The sequence below is a fragment of the Cryptotermes secundus genome, unplaced genomic scaffold (genome assembly GCF_002891405.2).
Source record: "Cryptotermes secundus unplaced genomic scaffold, Csec_1.0 scaffold271, whole genome shotgun sequence".
NCBI lineage: Eukaryota > Metazoa > Arthropoda > Insecta > Blattodea > Kalotermitidae > Cryptotermes > Cryptotermes secundus.
In genome coordinates, this window is record NW_019731219.1 from 337,909 (window position 1) to 358,275 (window position 20,367).

A 20,367-nucleotide genomic window follows, 5' to 3' on the forward strand; every position below is an offset into this window, starting at 1 on the left:
TTTTATTTATGTGCCGAGTCAACAGCCGCAAGGCCAATTATAGACACAGAACAGTGTAGATAATAATAATAATAATAATAATAATAATAATAATAATAATAATAATAATATACATCATGACCTAAGTAAAATATATGGACCTAAAACATATTGTGACGTATAAACCAATTTCTAGGCAACGACAGCGAAATAAACGAGACAACAGCCATTGCTGTGTAACAGCTTTGTAAATACGCAGCAGCATTGGAGCCGTTGCTTGGCAGCGGCCTTGTGCAACGGTGTTAGTACTATTGGAAGAGATGTTTTCTATGTGGTTCACTCCGAGGCTATATCACTTGATCGACCTAATTCAGTTCAGTTAGTGCACTGGAGTAGAGCGAGTTGGTTATAGAGCTCTTGTGGTCCAGCCCCTGTGAGCCGCTGTGGTCAGAAGCTGGTAGCTGAGGCACGGGGATAATTCGGGAACCCAGAGTAAGAGGAACATCCGCCGTTGGAAGCCGGTAGCAGACAACGACTGGTGAAGACACAACAGACTGAGAAAACCCAGTACGTGCTGCAGTGAACTGTTGATAGCGCTATAGTTGCCTGTAGTTACGATGTGTAAGTGTTCAATAAATCCAGTTACCAATCCAAACCACGTCTATAGTCACACCAATACACGTGACAATAATGATTCTTCATTGAATAATAAAGACAACGATATAACCAGGAATTTATTTTCCTGTTCTTATAGTACAATTGGTAAACAGTAAATTTGTTCTTGCAGTTAAGACGTAGGGAGGGAACGGAGATAAAATAACACGAATTCTTAACCTGAGCAGAAGATGGAGGTCAGCCGTCAACTTCAAGTTTGCCCCTTCGTTCCCTGGGAAAATATCCCCGCACACATTAAGCTGGCTATTGAGTACACCCTTAGTATTTATATTTATATTTTGTTTTTCAATATAATCGGTTTCCTTTGTAATCCTATATATTTTATTTTAATTTATGCATTTTAAAACATTCTGAGAAGGGGTCCGTAGGCTTCACAGAATTGTCAGAGGGGACCATGGCACAATAAATATTAAGCACCCCTGACTTAGAAGAATGGAATATAAACACGAAATCAACCGTACCCTAGAGTCAAACTGCTCTCCTTCTGAACATGAGACTGGTACGTTACCGATATTCAAACTTGTCGGGTGAATAGAACATGGTGGGTTCACGAATAATTGTTCTGTGAGATCAAGGGGAAGCAGATGTGGTCTGTTTTCTAGCATTTCTGTGATATTCTCCTGCTCAGACTGAATAAAACCACGAAAAGCATCAGTCACAGTAGCCGCTTTCACGTCCCAGACTCGAAACAGTTATATTTCGACTGTGAGTCAGACACGTTACCCATAATTAATTCTCAATGCCGACGTACAAAGTATTCCTGTTTGCCATCTGTCATATTCCAGTCACGTGACGTTCCGGGAACTTTATTTGTAGTTCCGTCTTCGTTGGTTGTGTAAATCCCGAAATGAATTCATAATTTCTTTACTTTTTACAGAGAAGTAAATATAAGCTGTAACATTTCTAGTACTAATATACTAGTATGTTCGCTACCAGAACCCAGAGGTAAATTCTGCACACATCTTCCTAGGAAATATCTTGATAATATGCCGACATTTATTATCCAGTTTAATTTCTTATGAAATTGGACAGGATACATCCTAGCATATTTAATAATAATCTTCCCTGACTTTCCTAACCAGTCTAGATTGCGTCAAGGTATCACTTTCATCTGGCACTTCCCCCCTTCACCCAGAGGCGGTACTAGCGTCCACGACGTAACTTCCATCAATGTCAGTGAGTAATCGTGAACTGATAAGATTGGATATTTTGATGAAAGGAGCTAGTCGCGTTCAGCAGTCACCAGGTCAGGCCCATGGCTTGTTGCGTGCAGACATCTGAACTGTCTTGGCCAGACTGGTAAGTCTATGGGCATATTGAAAAGTTTCCGCTCGTTCAGCACGTCACGTGTCGTAGTACCGGCATTACCTCGTCGTCAAAGTAGCAATAAACGTGTTGGTCCAGTAACTGTGCAGTCCAAGTGCTCTGGAATCCTGAGATCGCGCTTTCGATTTTCGATCGAGGTACGAATATTTGTCTGTTTGTTAACGTGTTATTTCTCGAGGTCTTGCAAAAGTCCGGCCCTATATTACAGAACCACATTCTAAGTAGGAGTGGAGGATCTTATCAGGAAACAAGTCAATGCTTGAATCGAGCTGTAGCCTCAAGAAGATTAAGAAAATGCAACGCAATTTATAGCCATGCATGATGTCTCTTATCTTTCTGCTTCTTCTTTGTCCGCATTTAACTCCACTCTTGATGAAAGGTTTTAGTGAATTTTCTTGGTATTTTTTTTATTTTCTTTTATTTGGTTCATCCTGGTCCATCACACTAGCAATATTATAAAAGGTTAATCAACTCCGTCCAGTGTGACTGATAAAATGTTTCTTCTTTCTTCAGAAGGATATATCAATACGGGCAGAAACTATTATTACAATGTGTATGGTCAAAATCAATACATATGTATATACAATTGTGGAAAGCAAATGGAAAAACTACCACATTTTTTTCCTGGATAGTCTCTTTCCAAAACCAGAGATACCATGTATGCGAGATGTCTCATTTGAAGGAGAAAGCTCTAGATCGCATCAAGTGGAGGAACTGTTTTGGAAGAGACTGTGGACCTGTCGTCTTGACAGATTACTGNATATATATATATACAATATATTCATGGCATTGTGATGAGTGGCTGAGTTAGAGAACTGCCGACATTCGGTCGTTGTGAGCCGTTGCTGCGAAAAGCCGGTAGCTGAGGCCTTGGACAGTTCGGGAACCCAGAGGAAGGGGAACGTCCACCGTTGGAAGCCGTTACAAAGTGTCGGCGTTGAAGACGTCACTGTGGACACTAGCGTATACATGTGTAATAGTGAACTGTAAAGTGTAGTCACTTGTATCAAAGAGTCCAAAAAATATGGTCATCAATCTAAAACCTGTCTATAGTCAGTGATACACGTGACAATATATTGAATCAGCATTGCTTACACATTTTCGTGGGTTTCTTGGTCCTCCAGAAAGAGCATATCATTGAAGTACTACAAATTGGGATGGTAATTGCCGTCAGCCCCAACACAAGAGTTCGTCGATTCTCTTACCTTTGTTTAAGTTCTTCCTAAATCAGGTACGGAGAGAATTTTTTTGCAAGATTAATTTCTTTTTCGCTTCTGGATCGATTTCCTTGAGTTTATTAATAATTCGTACGCCGAGTATTTTTATTACGATCCAAATATTCTTTCAATTTTATCTTCAACAAGCATTCTTGTTTGTATATTTCAATAAAATGCGAAAGAAACTCACGAGGAATGGTCCGCGGATCCGACATGATTGATGCGGTGCATAGTAAAGACTGAAAAGAAACTGAGCAAGCAGCACACACGTTTGAACTTGCATGGCGACTAATTTGTATATGCTTGACAAAATCACGCGCTGACACATTTACTTCAAGCTATGCCAAAGACTGTACATACCAATTAAGTCTTTCGACTTTCCAAAACACAAGCTTCATTTTAGATTCAGATCAAAAATCTGTGCATACAAATCGTACTGAAAAACGTGTATGGTGGCCTTTAGACCTGCAACCTCAAAAGTATTTGCGTCCTTCGAACTCCAATTAAATAAGAGATAATCATCAATAGGAGAGGGGCTATTTTCCTTCTCGCTCCCACTTTTGAGCATAGGGCTGATTTCTCGGTTTTATGATCATTTTTGCAGAATGTAGGACTCGAACGGGTGATTAGCTCGTCGCAAGGTCTCTACCTAAACACAAGATAACACAAATACAGAATAAACGCATTCACACGCCAAACATCCATGCCTTGTGTGGGATTCGCGCCCACGATCACGGTTTCCGAGCGAGCGAACACAGTACAAACCTTAGACCGCTCGGCTACAGTGACCGGCAGAAGATTAGACGTATATTGTAAAAATTGTACAAGTTGCTACGGTTTACGAATTGCGATCAAAGAGGAAATGACAACGGCTGACAAGTCGAACCGCGTCTGACAATAAGTGTATAAATAAATTCGTGTGATAAGTGTACATAGCCAGATGCAATAACCTTGGACATTGTCCCCGACTGGACCTATCTAAGCAACGGTCCAAAACAGTATCTTCTAAATGACTATCATCAAGTATCAAAACAACTTTTGTTATTTTTACAGACGAAATAATGGCGGGACAAGGCACGCAACTGACGATATACGGGTCTTCTTCCCGGACAACGGAGAGCTGTGATGTTCTGGCTGACAGCAGAGTGGGCAATGTTCCTGTGGGGAGTACACGAAGTTTACCGTAAGCGTGCGTGCAAGTAATCTTTGTATCATAAAACATCTCTAGGAATCAAGAAGTTCCGCGAAGAGCTTCATGACGTCTGCCTTCTTTTCGCTGAGCCATTCTGAATGATGAGGCTAGCAGAACTGCACACTGATAATTATGCTATTTAGTGGACCGTTTCTGTTACGCTTCCTATTGAAAAGATTTCGACTACGATAAATTTGCCTGAAAATTAAGTAGCTAACTAACTAACTAATGAAATAAGGCTGCTCCATAGCTCAAGTGGTTAGTCGCTGGCTTCCCACCGCGGCGGCCCGGCTTCGATCCCGGGTCTAGTGAAGTGGGATTTATGGTGGACAAAGTGGCGCTGGGGAAGGTTTTCTCCGGGTACTTCGGTTTTTCCTGCCAATCTTCATTCCACCAATTACTCCAATCACCCTCACCTATCATCTGGGGCTGGTACAATAGGCCAGAAGTGGCCGCAGTACAAGGTACTTAGTACCACCCCACTAGCAATAAAAAAAACTAATAAAATAATTAAGTGTAGCAGAGCCCTTCTTAAGAAGCTAATAGTTGCTCAGCTAGGTAAGAAATTCACAACATTCTATGGAACCCGCAAGTTCAATACCATGTTTATATGTGTCCTCCACCGGAATCTATCCTGAACCAGATGATTCCAGTCTACAAATTCCCATCGTATTTCTGTAAGCTACTCTTTCATATTTTCGCATGTGTGTTGAAAACCAAAACTGTGAATCCAACAGAGACATCCGCTGCTAGGGAACGGCTTTACAGATACGGCCGTTGCTATGCAATGGCCTTAACCGATATGCACGTAACAATAGAAGAACTTCTGGAAGCGATGATCTCTGTGCGGTCCGTACCAAGGCTATATAACGAGGGTCAGCTACCGTTTTGGATAGGGGGCTGGTGTGAGATGACCGCCAACCTGGGAGTCAGTTCGAGTAGCGTCCGAGTCAATCCCGAGTAGAGTCCGAGCCGAAAGTCAGTGAGTGGAGAGAGGGTCTGTAGGCAGTAAGTTCGTTAAGAGTTGCAGAAGCTGGTAGCTGAGGCCAGGGACAGTTCGGGAACTCAGAGGAAGGGGAACGTCCGCCGTTGGAAGTCGCTACCAAGCAACGGCTAGTGAAGGCTGTAACAGACTGAGAAGACCTAGTGTGCCCTATAGGGATTGTGAAGTGTGTAGAACAATGGCGGCATAATCCCCATTTGTAGTTACGAGCTGTAAGAGTTCAATAAATCCGATTATCAATTCGAAACACGTCTGTAGTCAATCTAAGATCGTGACGTTAAGTAGATGGCTTTATCAGTTACCTAGGTTATGTAGCAGCATGTAGTAGAATTATGTGGTCTGGAACTGTTTGGGGAAGAAAGCAGCTGCGACCAATTTTACTCTACCAACTCAGCATTTTCTAAAATTTAAAAGGAAACAAGACAAATTTCGTGACAGTCTTTTGGCCATGATTCAAACCTGGGAACTCCCAGGTTTGAATCACGATTGCTGAACCCTGCATGTGATTGTTGTGGAGTTCTGGTATTTAATGTGTTATATGTACCTTTTGAGTCCTGGTATTAGATATTTAGGCTGTCTTGTATGAAGAGTCTTCCCTTGCTGTTTTAAGGTATTCGATTGACGGTGCGTATGCCTATGACTAATTCGAAATTTCTGACAGTCGCCAAATATTTACTGAAGATAAAATGCAGTAGTACATATAAGCGTCCCTTCTTTGCCATATGATAGTGCAAGCAGATAAAGGAAAGCCTCACTTCGGGCAAGCAGTCATCTGGATTTGCTTTCCTTTAAGTGCACGAATTTAGCTTAATTACTATTCAGTGATAAGACCTCACCCAGTCAGTGGGTACCGGGGGCTCATTTCAAGGAGGTAAAGCGGCTGGGGCGTGAAGCTGACCATTCACCCCATCTAGTGCCGAAGTCAAGAATGGTGGAGCTATACCTTCACTCCCCCATATGTCTTCATGGCATAGTGTTTAATTAATTAAGCATGGGAACAACTTGCCTTTACTTAACATTAATCAGTATTATGTGTACGTCTCTGAATAAGATATGGTAGCAATACTGTAAAATAATTAAAATTATGTGACGGATCTAGTCTTTCTCAAACCATTATTTACTTACTCATGGAGCTGAGCCCTTCTTGAGGGCAGCTCCTCAAGAATTTCCCAGCATTTTATGGAACCCGAAGGTTCATTACCGTGCTTACAAGAGCCCTCCACTGGTTCCTATCCTGAGCCAGATCAATCTAATCCATTCCATGCCGTCATACCTCTTTAAGATCTATTTTAATATTGTCCACACGCCTACGCCTCGGTCTTCCAAGTGGTTTCTTTCTTTCTGACTTTCCCACTAATATCCTATATGCATTCCTGTTCTCCCCCATTCTGCTAGATGCCCTGCCCACCTAATCCTCCTTGACTTGATCATTCTAATTATACTTGGAGAAGAGTACAAATTATGAAGCTCCTCATTATAACCTTCTGTCACTTCATCTCTCTTCGGTCCAAATACACTCCTCAACACCCTGTTATCAAACACCATCAGTCTATGTGCCTCCCTTAATGTCAGAGACCAAGTTTCATATCCATACAGAACTGCAGGCAAAATTATAGTTTTGTACATTCTAATTGTTATGTTTTTGGACAGCAGACGAGAAGACAAAAGGTTCTGGACTGAATGGTAGCAAGCATTACCCGAGTTCAGTCTCTTATTAATTTCGTCCTGAATCAGGTTTTGATTTCTTATTGTCATTCCCACTGTGCCACATTTTCAAAACATCTGTTTCTTATCTTTATGCCACGATTTCGCCTTGCATTTTGGTGACGGGACAGCAACCTATACTTAGTTTTCTCTGTGTTTACTTCTAGACCAACCCCCTTACTTCTATGTTCAAACCATTATTTCACCATTACCTGGATGGACCAACGAAAAATTCGAAGAATCTCAGAATAATTTATTTTGGGTAACCTTTCGAACGGGATATCACCCACACGCCAGTCACACGTCAAACCGCTTCAATGAGAAGTGTGTGTTCTCTTGTCAGCATCGACAGTCTGAATGTTTGAAAATACTAATCGCAGCGGATACGATTCTGAGATACTTTTAAGCAGTTAACACATTTACGATCTAACAATTAAAGTATCTTCTATTATTCCCTCGCCAATTTATTGGGCAATTCCGAATGGCCGCTTTTCACCATGCTTCAACAACAGTCGTGTTTATTACTGTAAGCAGTAAAGAATTCTGACTAAATTAGAATTTCATTTAAGAGCTGCACTGCACTGTATTACGGAATCGTAAACTTACCTGAATGAATTAATAACAGCACAAGATTACAGGATTCGAAGTGAGCGCAGCAGGGAAATTGACGTCGACGTCATGAGAGCTGACCAGAATTCGTTATCTCTTCATATTCAACTCACGTAATGTCCACAATTTCGTGGGCGTGATTTTCTTAACTTTTATTTACACTGATTGCCGCATTCAAGTTAATGACAACTGTTTTCATGATTATGTGACAAATCTAATAGACTTAAAGAATTTTTTCTCAGCCATAGTATAATCTGTTTCCTCTCGAAAAGAATTCATGCGGCCGAGATGTCTGATTGCATCAGCTGAAGGTGATAAACTAAAGTGTTCTGAAATATGTATTTATAATCTGCTAGTTGTAGACCCTTCAGCTCCTAATTTTTCATATATTTTTAAGAATGTAAGACAACCACAAAAAATTTGTATGGACCTACCGACACATTGTCACATCCAAGCACTAGTAAATGCTACTTGCAAAATTAAAAATTAAGCCTTAACCTCCGAGTAAACAAATGTAAACATACAAGAAGAACTACCAGAACATGTGGAGTGATGTGAATAACAGTTTTAATACATATTTAGAGATTCTCGGTTCGAATCTCAAACGAGGAAGTAACATAAGTCTTTCTCTGTTCTCCTCAGTCTTTCGAGTCATATTCCAGGAGAATATCTTAAATGACGCCAAGACGGTACAAATAAAGAAAGGAAAAAAGGATCAAATAATAATTTCAAAATTTTAATCTCATCGGTTTCAAGTATTTTTACTAGACACCAATCTATGTGCTTTGTTTACAGAACACTGAAATAAGATTAGTTACTAAGGACGGCAAGTTCTTCACTGCTTCTCTTACTTTCCAGAAATATATTTTGATCATAACTCTACGTAACCCTGAAAAGATAGCAGTTCTAATCTTGACGTGCAGGTGTCCCCCTCCGCGTCCCTAACGCATTGACATGTTATCTGCTTAGCAGGTGTCTTCAGCAGTTCATTGATAGCTGGGTAATTTTTTCTATTGACAAGACAATCCCACTACACTGTTCCTGCATTATGAGCCTACTGCCACTCGTCCTGAAAAACAACATGACTGTTCTTGTCTTGTGTTTTTTAATTTATTTCCTTTAATATACCAAGTTCTCTATCTTCAGTAACAAGCTTTAGACATTTGGTTGTTAGATTATGTTTGATTTCTGAAGAATACACGTAATGTAAAAAAGAATTAAATGAACATGACTATTATTACATTCAGAATTTCCTTAGAGAAGAAAGTCGGCTTGTAAAGTTACATTCAGACGCGCAATTTTCTGATGCAATAGCCGACTTCGTCTGGCAATGGATGAGTACCATTGGAGCTGTGTACGGCAATCAGTTGCCTATGCTGTTGGAAACTGGACAATGTTTCTGACAACCTGCGTATTCATATGCCCCTTCAAGTGAAACCACGTTTTATCAGAAAATAATATCAATTGCGGATGGATCCCAACTCTGACGACGGACAGTAGAAACCAGCTGCAAAAATGAACCTTGTTAGCTGGATCGCACGGCGGTTGCAAGGCGTGGATTCTGTTGTTTTATAGGGTCTAAGCTTCAGCAATCGGGTTGCCCTTCTTTTACTACGCTTTGACACTTCAGTCTGTTTAGCTAGACGTTTCACTGATTTTCAAGGTGTATGTTCAAGTCCGGCTCCTATACTGTCTAACTTCCCCTCAGTAAGCACTTGGAACTGATATTTTGGTTTCTTGTCCGTTGAGAGTCCTGCTGATCTAAGTTTATTCATCAAATTGTGAATTTTTTGTCTGCTGGGAACTCTTTTATAACGAAATTTATGTCAAAATTTTCGCCGACAATTTCTAGCAAATCCGTATTTCATGTCGGTAAAAAGTAAAAGTAAAGCTATCCCTGTACCAGGCCATAAAGGCCACTAGGGTTGTGAGACGTTGAGGGTCCCACATTATCTAGAAAATCGGCTCAAAGATGGGGGTAAGGTTGTCAGCCTTACGCGCCGGCCGCGCTTTACTCCCCAGGAAAATTATTTAATTAATTCCTGGTAGTCATTTCTGTTAGAGGCTGAGTGAACCCCAGGGCTATAGTGTGGCTAGAAGGATTAGGTCAATTGAAAATATCTAATGACCTCATCGGGACTTGAACCCGTGACCTTCCGGCTTGTAGCATAGCCCTTCGGTGCCTTACAGAAATACACATTGCTCTGAAGTATACCGCACAACGAACGAACACACTGCGCATTAATTGTAACTGAGAACAAATGGCTAATGGGCCTGATAGCTGCCGCCTACTGCTGACAAATCATAAAAAAATTCGCACGCATGAACCGCACTGCTCGCCATGAAACATAATACCGTCAAGCGGTCACAAAATTAACATCTTTCCTTAATTCCAAATGTTATCCGCCAGCAGACATATTGATTCACTGGCAAAATTCGTATGCTCCTCGCAACCGCTGGTCGCCGTGAAGGGCAGGGCAATAACCCGGGCAACAAAGATAAGAACCACTTTGTATATTTTTCTTTCTTCGCTGCATAATGGTTTGCCCAATTGTATTTATTGAATTTGTACTGTGTTAGTTCAATTGTTTTGTCTCTTTCCTTTGTGTGAATATGTGTGTTTGTTTCCATCTTTGCTCATGCTCATTTTATATTTGGCCGTTGTGGAAGCACGTAGATAAATAAATAAAATAAATAAAAGTATGGTTGAATAGTTTANAACAAAAAAATATATATAAAAATATAACAAATTTTCAACCTTCAAATGGTAAAAGAATGACGTTTACTGAAAGATATGATCCTGAGCTTTCATACGAAGTGTCACAAAATTCTCTTAAAAACAGCAAGTATCTTCTGCACGATATATATCTGTATTTGCAACGAATGCTGGCTGTATCATTTATTTCATGAAAACAATAAATGGCTGGCACATAAGGAAAAAGCATTTGTTAATAGTATGAATGAATGTATAAGGGGTGGGCCTTCTTGGCTCTTGCACTTCGACCACAGTGATTTATTGTGCCTCCCCTTCTGATTATCCCCTCAACAATCCTGCACTTCAAATGAAGGGCAGGATCTTGTATGTGGGGACATCGAAATAGTCACTTGGTTCCATAAAATATTGACCCAAGTGGCGCAATCTTAAATAAGCTAAGGCCTCACATTCGAACAGGATGTGTGTGTGTGTCTGTTTCGTTTTCTTTTTGACACCTCTCACAAGTTGGACTGTTACTTAGTCCCAGTTTGAAGAGGTGTCCTTTGAGGTGACAGTGTCCTATAAGTAGTCCTACCACACATCGTAGCTGGTTCCTGTTTAACTTCAACAGTTCCTTCGCTCTTTTAGTAGAGGGTCCTCGTATGAGTCCCTTTGCTTGCCTGAGTTCAGTTAAGGATCCCCAGTATTTCTTGTGATTCATATTTGTCCAGTCCCTGACTGCATTTCTGGCAAATCCTATAGAGATTGTTAATAGTACCTATACTGTATCATTCTGACAGGGTTTGAATGTACTGCACCATTTTGTTTTCTGCTGTGTTGAGCAGGGTGGTGCGAGAGCAGTACTGTCAATGCAGCCCGAACACGAAACTTGAGAAGAGGCTGGTCATTGCTGTGGTGATACTAGCTCTGGTAACTGTTTTGCTTCTAATAGCCATGTCAGTGTTGGCTGAGAGGGAGAGAACACGAAGCGTGAAGGATATCATGAAATCACTACTGCCTAAATTTTGACATGAAACCATGGTTGCATGGTCTGTAGGATATAAACAATATAACAAACAGATCCTTCTCTCAAGCTTTGCAGGAATAATAAAAAGTAAATAACCTCTGCTTGAAGTTAATGTGTTTATTTTGGACAACAGGGTCAGATTTGGGCTTCAAGGAGTGAAGCATTTAGAGGCGAAAATATGGCAGTTAACAAAGTATGTGATGAATGAATGTCATGTGGCATATGGTCCATCATGCTGGAAGATACTAATTAACTGGCTTAGAAATGGGTCTTCAAGGACCTGCGCATGCTCACTATCTTTGGTATTAACAGCCATTTATTCATGCATTAATGCACGTATTTCAAGACTATGGTAAAACACTGGTCCTATGCATCACATCATTCCACCACATTGAATATATAAGATATTATAACACAATGTATTTTATGGATGGGACCTTCTATAAGTAAAATGGCAGTTGTAAACTAAATGTCTCATGGCCAAAAAAGAAAAATATTTCTGTTTCCAGTTTACCATTAGCCAGAAATGCCAAGTTTGTCAAGGATCAGATAATCACTATTTATATTGGCCAATAAACTTGTAAACTAATATAAGTAATGGTGCTGCTTCTAATGAGAGGGTTGGATACATAAAGAATACCGTGTATGGATTTGTGTGCCTTACACAACAGCATGATTCAAGTGAAGGAAATTGAGAGCACAGCAACAAGAGATGTGTGTTTGTCCACTCCTGTGAATGTGAATGAGACTGTAGAGAAACTGACTTGACTTCATGGGTATTAGGAACATAATGAATTATAATTGTATGATAAACTCACACTTAAATATTCATGAGTTACTAACATTAGTTGATCAAAGAAGGGTGAGATATTATCCCATTTGTTCTAGAACTACACAAATCCATATTTCCTGTGGCAAATACTGGGTTACTGACTGTTAAATTGCACATGATGGGTCAAAGGCATTCTCTGCATTGCTGTTGTAATGAATTATAATACCTTAAAAATTAGTATGCTGGTTAGTTAATTAGTAATTAGAAACATTTCCATGTTGTGTCACAACAAGCACACCAGAACAACCCTACATTATTTGTTATATGTAGACTTTTAACTTATATTGGAAAATACTGTGAACAAATTCAAATAAGACCATAATGGGAAAATTTAGACTTTAAGGCTCAATTATTTTAAACTGAAGAGATCAGCGTACTTCGACTCTGAGAATGGGTAATTACAGGCTGCCCTTCAAGCACATTTCCTAATTAACTACAGTACTATTAAGGTGGTCTATATCTAATTATTTTTTTATTCTTTCAGGAAACATTCCTTGTATAAAGTACGTAAAAATTATTGCCAATAAGACAGTGGTACAGCACAAACACATAATGTGTTCTACTAAAACTTTCACTGCTTTCAAGTATTTTGGTCAAAGCTATTATGAAGTAGGCAAACATTTCAAGTAGCATACCATCGATATATATGCTATTTTTCTTCTTACTTGTACTTGTGAGAAATTTCAAACAAAGAATGCAACATTTAAGTTTTATGGCCTGTCTGAGTCACATACACTTAATTAATTGGCTGAGTGAATGTTATATTATAATGTGCCACAGCATCACATTTTATAAATTAAGTATGAAATCTTTAGACAGCATGTAATGAAGCAGAGTGTACAGGGCATGTACACTACTGATGGTATATATATTTTTGGCATTACAGTGAAATAGGGTGATTTAAGTGTTACTGAAAAGATGTACAGTTGCCCACATCAACTTATGCCAACCAGTAGTGAACTTGACATACTAAGAGCTTATACACATTATGTGTACATTTTCTATCCAATATTGCCCCAATAAATAAATGAAGAGGTACCATGAAGCAAGGTTATGCATTATGCGCTGGCTGACCATAATCTTGAACTCAGCTACTGTATTCAACATTCAGTCATGTTAACTCTCATTGAAATGCCATATGAGGTATATAAAAAAAAGGTAAAGCTATCTGTGTAACAGGCCGTTGCGTCCCATAGGGTTGTGAGATGTCGAGGTTCCCATTTTCTAGACAGTCAGATCACAGATGGCGGTGAGGTCAGCCTTATGCACCAGCCGCCCTTTACCCCTAGGAAGATTCCTGGCACTCATTTCTATTAGAGACTGAGTTGACCCCAGGGCCATAGTATGGCTAGAAGCTTTATGTTTATTGAAAAATCCAGTGACCTTATCGGGAATCAAACTCGTGACCTTCCAGCTTGTAGCACAGTGCCTCAACCAATTACACTACTGTGTGCCCCCACATGAGTTATACACATTAGAACGCCAGGTAATCATTCACCCATTGCAAGTCTTCACCTTTCTTGGTTCACCCTTCAACCCTTATGACAGGCAGTGTGCTCCTCTGAAATATCAGTGGACTTCAAGCAGCCTACATGGCTTTACATCCCAGAAGATATACTTTTCAGTTACTGCTGCGAGAATCTCAAATCTCACTAATTCATCTGATTTTAGATGAAGTGAAAAATGTTGGCACAACATAAGACTGGTACAGGGAGTTGCATGGATGAACCCATAAATGCAGATTTGACTTCTAGTGAACCATACAGACACTTTATAGAATTCCAGTAATATGGGAAATCTTGCATTAGAACCATCTACAACAGTGTGTCCTGAACTGTGTTGTGTGAACACTGGGATGAGATGAGGTTCTATGAGAAAAGTTTTCTGACTTCAGTTTCTTAGGACTGCTCCTCTAGAAGAGTCAAACATCTTGTACAAAACATACACAGAAATAGTCCAATTCAGACTGTACATTTAACTGAAACACACAGCACATTTTGACCAAATCAAACAATTTAGGTGTAACTGAATTATGAACTTCTTCCATGAAATATCCCATAAATTCAAACAACTAATTACTAGTGTTCAGTTGCTGGTCCATTCATTTTATCTTTGATATAATGCTACAGGTATATTAAATAAAATGTGGGAGATTCCATGTGGAATTTACAGTGAAATATAACATTCTAGTCTAGTCTACACCGAACCACTACAACATAGTGATTTCAGCAATGCAGGGAGCAGCCTGGACACACCACTCATAAGAATAACCTAATATACATCACATACTGAATAATGAGCATACCTCCGTAAGACATTACTCAAGTCATGACTGCATGACCTATCCCATGTAAGAAGATTCCGATACACGGGTCGAAACATTTTGCATCTATAAAAGCATAATAAAAGGAAATGTTGATGCAGTAGTGTCTTCTTTGTTTTTAAATACAGAATATTGTTGTGTAGACAGCTTACCTTATATACTTTTTTATATCTTACTTGAAATATGACATAATACCTAGTGGAACTGAATGCTATATCATAATCGTGCAGACTGTTCATCATCAGTCATTACTGAATACACTCTTCTTATAACAGCAATATACTCTCACGTGTTGGGTCTGTCACGTGACAAATAACTTCTCGTAGCCTTCAGATTCAACGATTATTTATTGAACTCATTCATCCACACTTACTTAGCATCAGGAATACAGTTACTATCACTTGCAGTATCACAACTACTGCCTCCACTTCAGTACTTTTACTGCCTTATGCGGCTGCGACACCTCAACTGTCCTTGGTTGTGGCTGGATCTCGACTGTCTTGTTCGTATGTGTCTCTCTGTTTCTAACTCTCTTATATAGGTGTTATGCGGACTGGATACCAAACACCATTCCTCACAGTTCCGTTTCTGCTGTTTTGACAGTCCGTTGTTATGCAACGAGTCTTCTGTTGTCCATCTCCGGGGAAACATGTTCGTTGTTTCAGTTTTCTCTATGCAATGGCCTACTGTTATTGCATTACCATGGAAGTATCTACTCCAAACACATTACAATATTATCAGTCAATATGAAGAGTTTAAAGGATAACACATTTATCAGACTCCCACATAAGTAAACAGGAGACTGAAAAACAAATGTTTTTAAAGATGAACTGCATGACCAAAATACATGCAAGTTTCAACTGACATGTGTGGATTGTTTCTCCTATCCATAATACGATAATATATAAAATCATTAGGTATCCTATGTCAAAGAGTATTGCAGGAAATGAGAAGGGTACCATGATCAAATTAGTCTGGGAGACACTGATATAGAAGCAGCTATGACACTAATGTTTTTCACACAACTGAACAAAGTGCTAGCAACACTGGTGACTGGAGACTCTTATAAATGATACAACAATAAATATATAATCAGATTAATTACTTTTTAGTATACTATAAAAAAAGGAAACACAATTTGGGAAAACACTTTCTTCTCTGGAATGAAAAGTGCACTAAAATTTCGCTGTACAGACATTTAACCTAGTTTACATTTATAAAGAAATCTCTTAGGTCTTTAAAATTAATCTACTTGTAATGATGATCATTATAAAATGTTTATACAACATACGTGTATACTATATCAAATATAGAGTGTGAATAAGTGAAAATAAGCAGTGTAGTACTCTCAGTTACTCTTTACAATAAGCACATATTGTTACATAGCAAAGGGACAAAGCTGAAAGCAATGCAACCTCTGAGACACCAAAAAACGGGCAGCACACATGCTCTCTTATGTGCCAAATTCTGTATCTTAGCTGCAGCCAGTCATATTTAGAAAGGGGGCTGACAGATTGAAACTTCATACCCTTCTCCCCCAGAATGTCTGGGATCACTGAAAAATGTTTTCTGAATGAAAGAAAATGTAGTCATAGAAGAACTTTGTTATGAAAGGACCAATATTCATGTCAGGAGTACTGCTGATTTAAAAATTAATGTGATAAATTTTAATTTAACTTACATGATTTTTCAAAATGTAGATAAGGTACTGGCTACAGCAATTCCAAAGACTAAGCACTCAAAACATAAAAGTACTTCTTCCACACAGTCTTCTTATTTTGTGAGAAAAAATACTTTCAAATAAGGAGAAAACTTTTCTTGAAAGATTTAACATAAAAAACGTCTGCTTTGTTTGTTAAATAATGTTGGTTATGCTCCCTCGTTGGAAGTTATCCTAATCACCATCTTTATGTATTGTTGATGGGAGGAATTAAAGAATTCTTTTTGGTCTTTTAGTCCACTGATGATATACAGAATGTGAATGTTCGCCTGAAATTAAAATCACTATACTTTTAGAAAATATTATAACACTACTTTAGAGTACTATTAAAACTAACCATTTATGATCTAGTGGTATTTTATGTCATGCTTGAAAACTCGACAGTCAATAGTGGTGCAACATTTTGACTGCCAATATAAAAACAGATACAACTTCTTTCACAACACAACAAATATCAAGATCAGTGCCTAGCTACGGCTCTGCTTCCTGTTTCGGCTATCATCAGGTAAATACACGGTTAACATATATACATCACTGAACTACAGTACTATTAAACTGATACAATACTATTCATCATATAAAACACTTGACGTAAAAAATACAATAAATCAGATTATATAAAACAGAAGTTATAGTATAAAAAAAACAAAAACAAAAACAGATATTAGGGTGAAATAATGTGAAACATCTGCACTTACAGTTACAAATAACTTGAGAGTTTAACATTGCCTCAAAATCAACAAATACTTCAACATTTGGAAATACAAACGTTTTATTATTCAAATTATAATCATCAAAACACATTAAATATAACGAATGAATGTATAAGGGGTGGGCATTCTTGGCCCTTGCACCACGACAAGAGTGATCTATTGTGCCTAACATTAAATATAAATTAATGTTTGTGTTTAACATTGTAAATGGTGGGATAATCAGTTTGGAGACTCATAATTTTGTAGTGTTGCAACACAATACAATTATCCTGCTACTTGACAGATAAAACACAAACCTTATTTGCTTTTCTTGTTCTGCTGGTCATAATGCATATTAGTATTTAAACAAAATGGGTTGGAAACTCTTACCCTATTTCTTGAAACACAGCAAACCTTTCAAGAGAAGCTATAGAATTTTTAAATCACAATGAGGTATGGATATAGCATAGCTTTCTTAATATAACTACTTAGGACAATAAATACCTAGTACACATCCAACACTGCATGATCTTAGCAATCCTTCACAGACACAAGGCACACTATTCCACATTCTGGAGCCTAACATTATACAAGTGAATTTACAGAACAGCATACCAGCTACAGAAAAAAACAACCATTTCATTAGATGGAACTTACACAGACACTGTAAATGTGTAAAGTAACTTCCTACAGGGTCAAGAAAATGTATGGATTTACAAGCTGAAGCCAAACATATGGACATCACTGAAGGCCAAACAATGCTTTGCTAATAATGGTACAGAAATAATTATCATTTCATTGTCACATTTCCCAATTATTGGTTATTTATTCTTCTTTAATGATTCTCTAAAGGTCTACAAATATTACAGGTTCATTATGCCATGTTAATGTTGGAGTATCTGAAACATATTTAGAATTTCAAGAGCAGGCTCTATACCCAGCTTTATGAGGCATTTATTATTACTGGCATATATTTAGCTTTTATTTAATATCAGGGACAGCACTTGTTGCTAAACATACATCTTTGAATACTCTATCTGTGTTTCAGTTATTACAAAAAATCACTAGTGTTTGAAGGGTTACAGTTATGAATCTAACCACTGTCATCAATGAAAATTATAAAACATTAAAAAAAAAACTATCACCTAAAGAGGTAACTACCGTAATATCATTGACACCTATAATGAATATGCCTAGAGCACAGGATAGTTGTGGTGTTATAAAACCCAGTAAGTCTGAGTGTCATAAAAACTTGTTTCTTGGTTTATTTAATGGCAATTTATATCATAACGCATTGGTTACAAAGCACTGAATATAGAGGAACTGTGAAGAATCTGAAAAGAAGCAGTCATATCTTATTTGAAGTAATATCCTGACATTTGCAGAGAGAAAGACAACAAAAAGCATCAGTTAGGATACTCATCCTCAGTGTAGTATACAATCAATTGATTCGTTTTAGAGGACTGTAATGTTTCATTCTGAACATGTGAAGTAGTTTTATGAAACAGTATCATCATACAGTATGAACTTGGGAAGGAGCCTGTGAGAAGATACAAAACCCCCACCTAAAAGGAGCACTTGTTAAGTTAATGGCCAGTCATGTCTACTGGAAGCAGTCATTAGCACTTTTAAAGCAAAAAGCAATATTACCTTACACTACCCGGTTCTCAAACCATCACAGCTCTAAGCAAATAACAAAAGTTAGTTTTCTTTGTGGGTGTATCTTCAACTAGTGCACACTGTGTAAAATGGCAAGATGACAGGTGAATTGGAAGGAAGCAGTTATGAACTAACTTAAGATACAAACCCTGCACGTACATGAAGGAACAATAGAAAGCCACAAAAATCCTCAGGACAATCAATGTCCCAGCCCAGACTTAAAGTGAGTACCTCCCAAACATGTGTCTAGAGCGCTTTTGCTATGCCAACACATTTGGTTAAAGCTAAATGTCTATTCTCCACATCAAGTCAGCCTCAGTTCTCGGCCAAAGATTGCATATATCATAGTTTAGGTGGACTCTAGCCTATAACTTCTTCAAAGATAAATAAGTGCCAGTCAGTCTAGTCCCTGTGCTAGCACACAACATTCTCATTCAGAGCACATGGTGGTTACATTTCACCTTGGACAAGCAGAAGCCCATAAGTCTGCCAAAGTGTTAAACAGTAAAATGGGACTCTAAATGGATCAGTCATTAATCATTTTTTCAGCAATCATACTTTCAGCAGAACATATTGTGCAGGCTGCCCCATTAGGTTTATTATATATCTATATGACAGACAACATAATGCATACTATAAAAACTGTAGTGAAGCTAATCCAAATCTAATACAGAATGGGTACATGTAAGTTATTGTGTGCACTGAAGTGAATGCATGTAAAGGTTCAGTGGTTCATTTTGAGTAAAGTTCACTTTAGGAGGGAGAAGTATTATACATTATATCCTACTCATCTACTGCTATCCACAACAATCAACCTCCAACATCCAACCTCTCCTAACAATTCTAAATATCTCTGCTAACTCTCAATGAAGTCTGTCCCCCAGATTTATCACATGCTTACCTGTATAACCCATAAAAATATATGACACTCAACTCTAGAACAGCCAGCATCATAAAACATGTGTTATTGTAATTCCATAGATCCATAATAATATTGTCACTCTATGTTTCACTTCCTAGCACCCAGATCAACATCAGAACAGCACCACAATGAAGCAAAGCCTAATACAATGAACTTCAAGATTCAAGACAGCTGGAGTAGTAGAATCTGAAGAATTATGAATGGCATGACCAATGCAGGGCCTAATAATCACCATTAACCCTGTTCATTACCATATTCACAAGAGCCTGCTACTGGTCCAGATGAATCCAGCCCACATCACTCCATCCTATTTCTCTAAGACCCATGTTAATAATATCCACCCAATCTATGCCTAGTCTTTCCAGTGGTCTCTTTCATTTTGGGTTTGCCACCAAAATGCAGTAGACATTACTTGTCTCCCCATGCATGTTACATGCCCTGCCCATTTCACATTACTTATTTGATCAATCTAATTATATATGGTAAAGAGTATAAGTTATGAAGCTCCTCATTATTAAATTTTTTCCCACCTATTATTTTGTACATCTAACTGATAACAGCAAAAAGAATAAAATGGATTTGTTATTAGCTTCATTCAATTTATTGAGTACAGTGAATTTTCCAACAAGATTACAAAATGGTTCTGCAACTGCAATAGATAATATATTTATTGATGCGTCTCTACAGGGAATTATGTAATATACCCATTAATTAATGGGCTATCTGACATGATGATTAATTAATTGTTTTAACAGAAGTTAAAGCATTTATTAAGAATGAGAGTGTCAAGGG

General features: G+C 38.3%; 1 long non-coding RNA gene across 3 annotated transcripts; it reads left to right on the plus strand.

Moving 5' to 3' along the window:
* Positions 1–1,890: 1,890 nt before the first annotated feature.
* Positions 1,891–20,367, plus strand: LOC111866434. Of its 3 annotated transcripts, XR_002843146.2 has the most exons (4): positions 1,903–2,117; positions 4,251–4,380; positions 11,246–11,330; positions 19,674–20,367. It is a non-coding gene; the product is annotated as an uncharacterized LOC111866434 (long non-coding RNA). The 3 variants fall into 3 exon arrangements; XR_002843145.2 differs by lacking the exon at positions 19,674–20,367 and having other exon boundaries at positions 1,891–1,953; positions 11,246–13,466; XR_002843144.2 differs by lacking the exon at positions 19,674–20,367 and having other exon boundaries at positions 11,246–13,466.